Source organism: Chenopodium album, chromosome 3 (genome assembly GCF_948465745.1).
Source record: "Chenopodium album chromosome 3, dcCheAlbu1.1, whole genome shotgun sequence".
In the NCBI taxonomy this organism is placed as follows: domain Eukaryota; kingdom Viridiplantae; phylum Streptophyta; class Magnoliopsida; order Caryophyllales; family Amaranthaceae; genus Chenopodium; species Chenopodium album.
The window spans coordinates 75,489,147-75,499,829 of record NC_137836.1 but is presented as its reverse complement, the minus strand read 5'-3'; the positions used below and the strand labels follow the sequence as shown (position 1 = coordinate 75,499,829).

The 10,683-nt window shown below is 32.9% G+C and overlaps 1 pseudogene across 1 annotated transcript; it reads left to right on the top strand.

Moving 5' to 3' along the window:
• Positions 1 to 6,431: 6,431 nt before the first annotated feature.
• On the top strand, positions 6,432 to 7,529 carry LOC145624233 (jasmonate-induced protein homolog pseudogene; annotated as a pseudogene). Its single transcript, XR_014110396.1, has 2 exons — positions 6,432 to 6,570; positions 6,699 to 7,529. The product of XR_014110396.1 is annotated as a jasmonate-induced protein homolog pseudogene (transcript).
• The last annotated feature ends 3,154 nt before the right edge of the window (positions 7,530 to 10,683 follow it).

The following is a 10,683-nucleotide window of genomic DNA, read 5'->3' as shown; positions in this document are numbered from 1 at the left end:
TCGATCCTCAATCAATAATCATCGATCCTCAATCAATAATCAATCATCAATAAGCAATGACTCTTTAGTATAAAAATAAATAAATAAAAAATAAAAATAAACTTTTGAAATAAAATGATATAGAATGCATAGTAAGAAATTCTATGAATATGTAGGAAAAATACAAGTTAATCTGCCAGATAAACGTTTGTTAATCTGATGGCATTTTTGTAAATATATCGAAAAAGTAGGGTCATTTATTCAGTACTTTTGGTGAGATGTTCAATTACTGTTTGCTTTTTGCTTTTACTGTTTTATGAGGAAATTACAAATGTACCCCTCAACTAGTATATGAAAAGACACTTATACCCCTCCACTGGTACTTGAAAAGGCAATTATACCTCCAAATAAACAAATTTTGTTTATCTGGGGAATTGACTGGGTATTGCTCGAATATATATCTTTCAACCTAACATAATTAGTGAATGAATAATTTTGAAATGTAAAATAAAATTAAAAAATATACTTCCTCCGTTCTTTTTTTTATTGCACCATGAGGGATTTCACGCTTGCCAATGCATTTTTTTAACTATTAATATCTTCAATTATACTTTTGTAAAAATTATAAAAATTTGATATTTGAAAAGAATATTTCGAGACAAATCTTACTAGATCCCACATGACTATATTTTTCCGAATGAGTAAATCACAAATGATGGTCAAAGAAGATTAAGTGAATAGTGTATAAGTCCTAATGGTGCAATAAAATAAAAACGGAGGAAGTATATATATGTCATCAGGGTTCAAAATAGAAGAAAGTTTGAATCAAAAAAATAATATGTAGTCATAAAATACAAATAGTGTTTTAAGTTGCTTAATTTGGGATTGAATATAAAATAAATTATGGACTAAATTATTTTTGGAAAAATGGAAACTAATAATCCCACCTTTGGGTTTTCTTCTCAAAACAATCTCACCTTTGCCCCTCATCTGCTCAAAACAAGCCTTTCAACCTACAACCTATTTAATCGGTTAAATTTTAATATTTTTTTTTAAAAAAATTCAATCTCTCATCTTCCACCTTAGCACACTTTACCATGGCTACCCACCAGAACCACCACCACCACATCACCACCTAGCCGCCACCCTCACCACCTTTTTCTCTCTCTCCTAACCTTGACCACATACACCCGCCAAGTCAGCCACGATCTCGCCCCCTAAACATGACCAACCCCAGCCAAGTAAACCATGAAACTCCCCTCCACAGCCACCAGCGTACCCCATTCTCTAATTCCCACCCGAATCAGCCCCCCTCCCTAAAAATTAGAGGCATGCATTTTCAACTTAGGGGAGGGAAATTTAATCAAATCTATGTGTTTTTTCACTACTAGAAAACAGCTTAATTCCGACGGAACCGTTCCGACGGACAAGAAAATCCGTCGGAAAGTACGAAATTTCCGACGAAATCTAATTCCGTCGCAAATTTACGACGGATTATAACCCGTTTCCGACGGAATTTAATTTTTTTTAAAAAAAAAAGGAAAAAACCCCAAAACCCTAATACTAATACGGCGCCCCAACCCCCATCATTCACAATCCGCCTCTCTTCTCCCTTTTCTCTCTCCTCTCCTCTTCTCATTTCTCTTTTCCCTCTGTGGCTCTGCCCCTCCCCTCTTTCAATCTCTTTCGCCTCTCCTCTTCCATTTCCTCTTCTCTCCTCTTCCCTTTCCTTTCCTCTTATCTTCCTCTTGTGTATATCCGCAACATCAACCACCGACGTCGACCTAAAAATCCAAGGAATACCGACATCAACCATCTTCTCCATCAACCACCACCAAACCACCACCAACATCGACCGCAACAACATCAACAACGCTACAACGCAACAGCAACAACAACGACGCAACAATATTATAACAAAGCCGACTGTTTTCAAGGTTTTTGTTTTGTAGATCTAGTTTTAATTTAGGTTAGATTGTAGATCTAGTTAATTTCTTTGTAATTGTTATGTTAATTTATGAATTTTATTGGGTAATTGTATATTTTTGTAATTGTTATGTTAATTTATGAATTTTATTAGATAATTGTGTGGATTTTTTCGATTTCGTTGTTAATTTAAGATTTTTGGGCTAATTTTCGTTGTGGTGTTAATTTTCGAATATCTGGGGGTGGATTTTCATTTCGTTGGGGTTGATTTTTGTTTCGTTGGGTTTAATTTTCGTTTTTTGGTGTTTAATTTTCGTTTATTTGGGTGTTTTCGGGATTTATTTTCATTTTTTGGGGTTCAATAATGGTGTGGTAGTGTCGGTGGTGGTGGGATAAGAACGATCTGGAGGTTCTGGGGTGGGGTCTGGTGGTTCTGGTGATTCTGGGGTGGGGGCTGGTGGTTTTGGGTGGGTGCAGTTTTTTTTTGTTTTTTTAATTAAAGTTTCCGACGGAATTTCCGTCGTTATTTTCCGGCGGAATAATATCCGTCGGAAATTTCCGACGGACTTTCCTAGGCCCGAAAACCTCTTCAGACGGACTGGTTTCCGTCGGAAATTCCGTCGGAAAACGCTTTTCCGACGGAATTTTCGTCGGAAAAGTGCGTTTTTCCGACAAAGTATATCGCGACAACCAGTTACGACGGATTTCCGTCGGAAACTGGTTTTCCGACGGAAAACGAGGTGTTTCCGACGGAAAATATCCGTCGTAATTTGGCTGTTTTCTAGTAGTGTTTCTAAAATGCTACAGATCTACAAGATACTTGGCATTGCTTTTGCATCTTCCACTAGCAAGTTAGGCAGAGGGGGACCTTCCACCGGAGCCATCCGGGGCCAAGCCCCCCGTAAATTATTATAATTAATTAGTTAATGAGCTTATATAACCTATATTTACTTATAAAATATTGGAGTATAGTGTTTAGTTTTGAACAAGAAGTAAAATATTTAAATCCTGGCCCCTATAATATTTTCAGCCAAGATCCGCCACTGAAGTTAGGCATTTCAAGGTGGAGCATTTTACGATGGGGTTAGGCTGGGATACTTCGTTTCTGGGGAGGATGTCGCTGGGGTAGGGTGTTTCGGGGATAAGGTGGCTAGTCGTGGGGTGTTTTGGGGTGGTGGTAGTCGGTTTTTAGCGAAAGAGTGGGTGGCTGCCTCTTGGCTGGAATTAATGGATAAAGGAGGCGAAGGGGTAAAGGATAAGGAAGGAGGAAAGGTGATGGAGTTGGCTCCGGCAAGGGGACAGATTAGCTCCGGTAGGGGAGGTCCGGCAAGGGAGGGATTGGGGAAGTGGGAATGGGGTTTTAATTTTATTTTTTTTTAAAGAAAATCATTAAAAAAAAAACGACGAAAATCAATTAGAAGGTGGGGGCAAAGGTGAGATTGTTTAATAGATTACTAATTTGACAAACCGGTAAAAGACTCATTTTGAGCAGATGGGGGCAAAGGTGGGATTGTTTTGGGATTTCGAAAAGGTTGGATTGTTTTGAACAGAAAACCCAAAGGTGAGATTATTAGTTTCCATTTATTATTTTTTATATTTAAATATAGTTTTAAATTGATATCCGTAACAAAGAGTGAAAAAACGTGCATGGCACGAGGTCTAATCTAGTTAATGTATTATTACTATCTACAATACTTTTTAGAGAATTAGCCTAATTATAGTACTTCCTCCATCCTCGAAAAAATGACCCTTTTTGGACTGATTTCGCGGATATTAAAAAAGTGAAAAAGATAGTAGTAAAAATACATTGGAAAGTGAAATAGTTTGCACAAATATTATTGCAAATTAGAGAGTATTTTAATGCAAATGGGATGATCATTTTGAAACTAGATATAGGCCATAAAGGTCTTCTTTCGGGGACAGAAGGAATATTACTTATAACCTTAAATTATACTAGTACTAAATTACTAATTAATTTTAACAAGGATAATATAGCAAACAGGGTATTATTTTCTCTGTGTGTGTGTGTGTTTTTTTTTTTTTTAAGTGTCTCTTTTACACGCTTTTTGAAAAAGAGATTATATAAGATGAACAAATTAATTAGAGTTCCTTCAAACAAAACATATTCATTTGGTTGGTTCTTGTGGAATGGAGTTAGAATTTATTTTTTTGTTTAGTTGAGCTTCTTAGGTATTGAATTCCATACCCAAGGGGCCAAGGAGTTCTACGAATTCTCATACCACCTCCCCCCTCTAAGATTCACAACCCACACTATTAATGAAGTATATAGTCTATTCCAACATTAAAACCAAAAATTTTTAAATTAGTATGAGTTTTAGGACTTGTTCTCTTCAACTTATTCCAGATACTTATTACTTATTCCTTAATATATTCAGATCAGACCAGATTAGAAAGATTCAGATCAAACCAAATCAGAACTTTTGATTATCATTTACTTATCGCTAAATATTGTTAACTGTGTATTAAAAAATTACATATTTACAAAATTCACAATGAGACGAATTTAACAAGATCTATTTTGATAATGTTTTTATTTATAGATTAGTAATAAAATGCGGTTAGTCAAATTATTAAATTAGATCAAACCAGACAGATCAGAAAAATTCAGATCTGATCTTAAAAAATTCAGACCATATCTACTTGTTTCAGGTGAAGAGAACAAGTCCTTAGAATCCATATTACCTCTCTAATATGAGACTTTATACCAATCTATTCCAATTTAATAAACCAAACACCATATAATTTGTTTGGCATCACTTTGGTTTTCTGTTTATTGGTTTTTTGTTTTTCAAAATCACATGATATAGTTCATACAATGGATCAAAAATTGGCCAAACTTATTAAAATAACTCTAATTTTGAAATCTGGCAACAGAAAAGTGAGAACACCTTTTTTCTTGTTTTTTATTTTTGTTTTTTATTTTTATTTTCAAAAAAATTAGAAAACTGAAAACAAAAAATGATGACAAACAAGCCTAAATAATTTAAATATCAACATCACAAGAACATTTTTTTGTCATTAGTGTTCAAATTATATCACTTCTTATGTTTTTTATGATATGCATCACTTTTTATAAATAAAAGTTTCAATTTAGATGCATCAATTTCCTTCTTATTTAATAAAATCTCTTTCTCTCCCCTCCCCCATCACTTGGAGTCTTTTTAATTTTTCTCTTTTGTCTTCCTATTCCAAAAATTGTCTAGGAGTCCACAATTACAAAAGTGATGCAATTAAAAAAAATAAGAGAAAATAGTTCATTTGTCCGCTTACTCCGATCCCTTTGTGTTTAAATAATTGAAATGTTTATCTTGTACACTTAAGCTAGTACATAACTTTGACTAATGATATCTTGAATTAAAAATAAGTTAAAATTATAATAATTAAATATTAATAAACTATTCATTGAGATAATTCCAACAAATACCCACAAGACTATATCTACTTTTTATATATAAATCACAATCATTAGTCAAAGTGAATTATATAATAGTGCAAAAAGTCAAAATATTTCACTTATTTAAACACACAAGGGACTAGGGGAGTACCTCTTTAAAATCACCTTATTAAAACGTGTGCATGGGTGACATATTGCACTTAAATTATTTTTTAAAAAAAATTGAAAAAGTATAAGATTTTTAGATTCTTTCCCATTATAAAAAAATATTTAGATTCAATTCTTTAATTCTAAATTTAGTTACAAATTAATTTAGACATTCATATATATGTATACTATTTGTTCATCTACCAACTAATTTAGACATTCATATGTATACTATTCCTATTATACTATTTGTTCAATTCACTTGATAAATTTCTTATTTCTTATTCAAATTCTAGAGGTATGGGGTTCAAATCATACTAAGAAATTTCCTTTTTATAAAAAAGGTAGTTTAATGCAAATTTTTTTAATGATTATTAAATAAAAAGGAGAGAGAAAGAGACAATATAGAGGGAAATGAAATTAAAAAAACGAATGTGCATAATTTTTTTTAATTAAATATGCATAACTTTTGTACTAATTAAATGTCCATAATATTGTCTAAATGTGCATTTTGTTGCAACGTGAAATGTGAATCGCAATTGTATGGTAAAAATTCCTTTTCATTCTTCTCATTTTAAGATCCTTCTCATTGGATTCCTTCAATTCGGGTCAACGGCTAAATTTTGGGTTGTTTGGGTCATTTGGTTCAAGTGGTTTAGATTGGTTGAATCATTACAAAATTATTATAAATGAGTCTAATCGGGTCATTTGGGTCAAGTAAGATTTAGGGTTCTCTCTCAGTAAAATGGGTTTGTAATCGGGTCGGGTCGGGTTACCAGATCGGGTCAGAAATTGATAGGTCTATATACACCGTATATGACATGTGTAGAAAGATGATAAAGTAGGAAACGATTAGATAGAATAAATGCACAACTATCGTAACTTTTAATAGTGAAGAATATATGCAAGATAATGATATTGATTGGATTTCTAAAGTTTGCAATTCGATACTAATGTTCTATAATTGAAAACTAGTGGTGGTATATGGTAAGAATTGTGTATAAATAGGCGCGATTGGTTGGCCAGTTTACTGGTATAGTGTAAAACACAAATAAACTTCTTTAGTGTATACATATAACCTAAGCTTCAAATATCCGATCAAGGTAATTCCATATTGAGGGCTCTTAAATTTGATAAAAATATGGTTTATATTTCTAGCTTGAAACTAAACATGTTTATATAATTAAAATATTTGTAGGCACTTATTATATTGGTATCTGTTATGCAACAGGGAAAAATGGCCTCAGCACAAGAAGCAATTGTTATGAACGACGCGGAGAAAGCAGTCGTGGAGAAGATGGTAGAGGTAGCTAAAAGCATTGGCACGACAGAAAAGGATACGGCCGTTGATGCTAAGAATATGAAACAAAATAGTGCAGTTGTTGCCATGACAAACTCCACCTTTGCAAGTATTAATTTCTCAAAATTTCATAACTGGTTTGGGCAAATTTCGGGTAGTTATCCTAAAGTTATTACTAAAGGGTCTCATGCAACTTTTACCCATAAGGCGGATGCTAAGAATGGATCCAAGAGCGCGATAGTGTATTTAGGCACAAACAAAGAAGGAATTCCATGTGGATGGCTTATGGCTTGGTGTGCACCCATTGATCCTTCCCCAACGAAACGTAACAAGGTGTATGTTACCTGTGGCAAATCTGCTGATTTTAATAATGTGAATTGGAATCAAGTCCAAACTAAGTTGGATGCATCTACTGACCTTGTTAATTACTATGACCCAACTACTAAGACTGCAATTCATGCCAACATCCAACCAGGGTCCAACTTCGCATCAGTTGGGGCTAGCTTTGGAGCTGTTTAAGCACCACGGTACGAACGAACAACTTATATGGACTAGGATTACTTCCTCTTATAATAAGTACGAGTACATATTCACGGGTCACTCGTAATTATACATGTTGGTTGGCTAGTACGGTCTTATCATAACTTGCATGTTAAATAAATATTTTAATATTATACTTTAATAATAGACCCGACTTGTATCCATCTGTAATACTCTATTATATACATATGTAATAAAAAAATATGTGCTTGTTTGGTTACACTTAATAAGGTCTCGTTTGGTTAGTTGCAAATGAAAATTATATGCCTATATAAAGTTACAATACATGGAAAATTTTATTGCCTAGGAAATACTAAAATTGTGTTTGGTTGACATATAGGAAATCATATTTCTCATGAATTAACTTCCTATACTTTAGTTGGTTAATACTCTGTATTATGTAATACCCATGTATTATTATAACTTGAACTACATTCCCAAATCTTGAGGATCATAATGTAATTTCCATGTTTTGTAGGAATTACAAATTAATTCCTTAGGAATTTCCACTTCCCACATCTATATATACTTATATATTATCAGTAATAATTATAATAAAATGACAACAGAATTATTTTACATATTTTTTGCTTTTATTCTAGCTACACACCAATTTTTCCTAACAATGGAATGCGATTCCTTATCCATTTTGGACTTAAATGGTTATTATCATTGTAATGATAATTATACATTAGAGGCACATGATTAGAGATCGTATAATTCCCATAGCTTACCTTAAAGTAGAATTTGATAAAATAGAATAAGTGCAAAACAATAGTAAGGCTTTGTTCAGTAAAAATAATTTCAGTTTAGTAAAATTAAGTTTAGTTCAGTAAAATTTAGTACTTTTAAAGAAGAAATATAGTTGAAAATCAGTAAAAAAAAAAAAAAAATTCAGTTCATCAAAAATAATTTCAGTTTAGTAAAATTAATTTCACTTCAGTAAAATAATTTAAGTTCATCAAAATAATTTCAGTTAAGTAAAAATAATTTAAGTTCAACAAAAAATAAGGTGAAGTAAACGGGGCCTAACTTTACATCGTATTAAAGAATATACTCCCTCCGACCCTTAATCAGATGCATATTTCTCTTTATTATGTGAGTAATAAATGGTAGAATAGGTATATAATATAGGGACGGAGGGAGTATAACTGTAGGGAATAAATTTCAAGCTTTAATCCCACTAGCTTGAACCCCACTGTGATCATACACTAAAGTACGGTGGCGTCCAAAAGGGAAGAAGATAGAGCAAAAGAGTCGCCAACAAGTTTTTAGGAACTTGTAAACCGTTCACGATGAGGTGAAGGTTACACCCCTTAACGATCTAAGAGATCATCAACTCCATAAGGTCTAGAACCAAATAAGGGTTCGGGGATGAAGGTACAAATCCAACCTAAAAGAGATTGAACCTGCCCTAATAATATGCCTCTACTTTATTCTGATCGTATTCATGTGCGCTTCTTAATTAACATGCAATCAATAGGTTAACCCTAAACCTGTTTATCTATGTTGGTTGAATTTAATGCACAAATAAATCTATTATTGGCGATCACTTGAAATTATAATCATATTAACCCTAACAAGATTATTAAATATCTTATTAAGCGTGATTACAAGTATAGATTCCCTTTAAACATGCATAAAAGGAGTGATCAAGCAATAACAATAAATAAGCATCAAGCAACATAATAATAATAAATAACTATGATAATAAAAATATAATCATCAAAATAATAATAACAATAATATCCATAATCATCATAAATTATAACAATCATAATCATAATCATGTTAATATTAAAGCATAATAATAGCAAGATCCTAGGCATGATACTAACAAGATTAATAACAAACCCTAGCATGTCACTAAGCAATAAAAAATCAAATCTTTAACCCTAACATGATACTAACAATCATAAATATTAGGAAGAACATAGGAAGCATCGTAACAATCATATTTAATATTAAAATTACCCTAGACATGATACTAGGAATATCATAATAACAATATAAACATGATTTCTACATCATAACATCAATTAAAACCATTAAAGTACTTACTTTGATGCCTCGTATGTACCTCTTTCTAATAACAAAATACACGCGTTAGTAACTTCAAGGAAAATAATAATCAAACAATTAAATTAAATAATTGAAATAGAAATTTGGGACCAAACCCTCAGAAATTAAACCTTTCACGTCTAGGGCGAAGGCAACTTCGAATATGGCTAGGTGTTTCTAGATCTTGTGAATTCGGAATTTTGTATGAAAAACAAAGTTAGAAAAAGAAAGAAAGAATAATCAAGAAAATCTTGATGAGAGTTGGTGAATGTAGATGAATATTGATCGTGAGAATTGGTGAATGTAGATGAATGAGGAGAATTGATGATCGAAAACAGAGTTTTTAATACGATATTTATAGAGAAAATTAGCCAAAAAGATAAATTAAACAAAACAGAGTCAGACGCACAAAAAACAGAGTTGGCGCCAACCCTGGCTAGCTGGCGCCAGACACCAACACTAGCGCCTGGCGCTAGGCGCCAATGGCTAGCGCCAGGCGCCAAGGCCTGGGGTCAGGCGCCAAGCCTATTTCCAACGCGTTTTCGAAAATCAGATAAGTTTGTCGTACTGGAGGATAAAATCATATAATTTCCTCGAAAATGCTATTTGATTTTGATTAAAACTCTGAAAAGTCAAAAGTCAATTTATCAATGCTAATTGAATTAGGAATGAAAAGAACTTTCTAGAAGATTCTAGAAGACTAAAACCATTTCTAATTGCATTAGGAATGATAAATCATATTAGGCCCTCCCCAAGATCATTGGGCCGTATATAAAGCTCAAACCGGACCCAGTTTGGTAAATTGGCCATAACTTCCTAATTATATATCCCTAGACTCTAGTGTATGTAGCTCTACGTACACTCCCTCTGAAACGATGTGTTTAGCCTCCTTATTAACCCACTATCTAAACCCATCAAAATGACACGCTTCATAAAACCATCGAGATCGCTCGTCGATAATGAGATTTCTAGCAAGTAATGATCTAACTATTGAACACTCCCCAAACTACCTCCATGGTTCTGCATTCCAAAACCTCCAACACTAAAGTCGCCGTCGGCGACGATGGCGGAGATGAATAATCGATTAATTGTCTATGTAACTTAGAAGTGTGTGATTTGTTCTTCTACTAGTAATTTCCATGGAAATTCAATCAACAAAAATTTCATTGATTGAATTTCCCATCAATTTTTGTCCCTCTTAAATTTTTTAGTCTCTAATTCTACTTTCTCTTTATAATTAACAGTTATCATAAGCATAGCTGCTTTCTTTTTCTTTCCCAAATCAAAAAAAATTTATTAAAGTAGTTTTATTTTT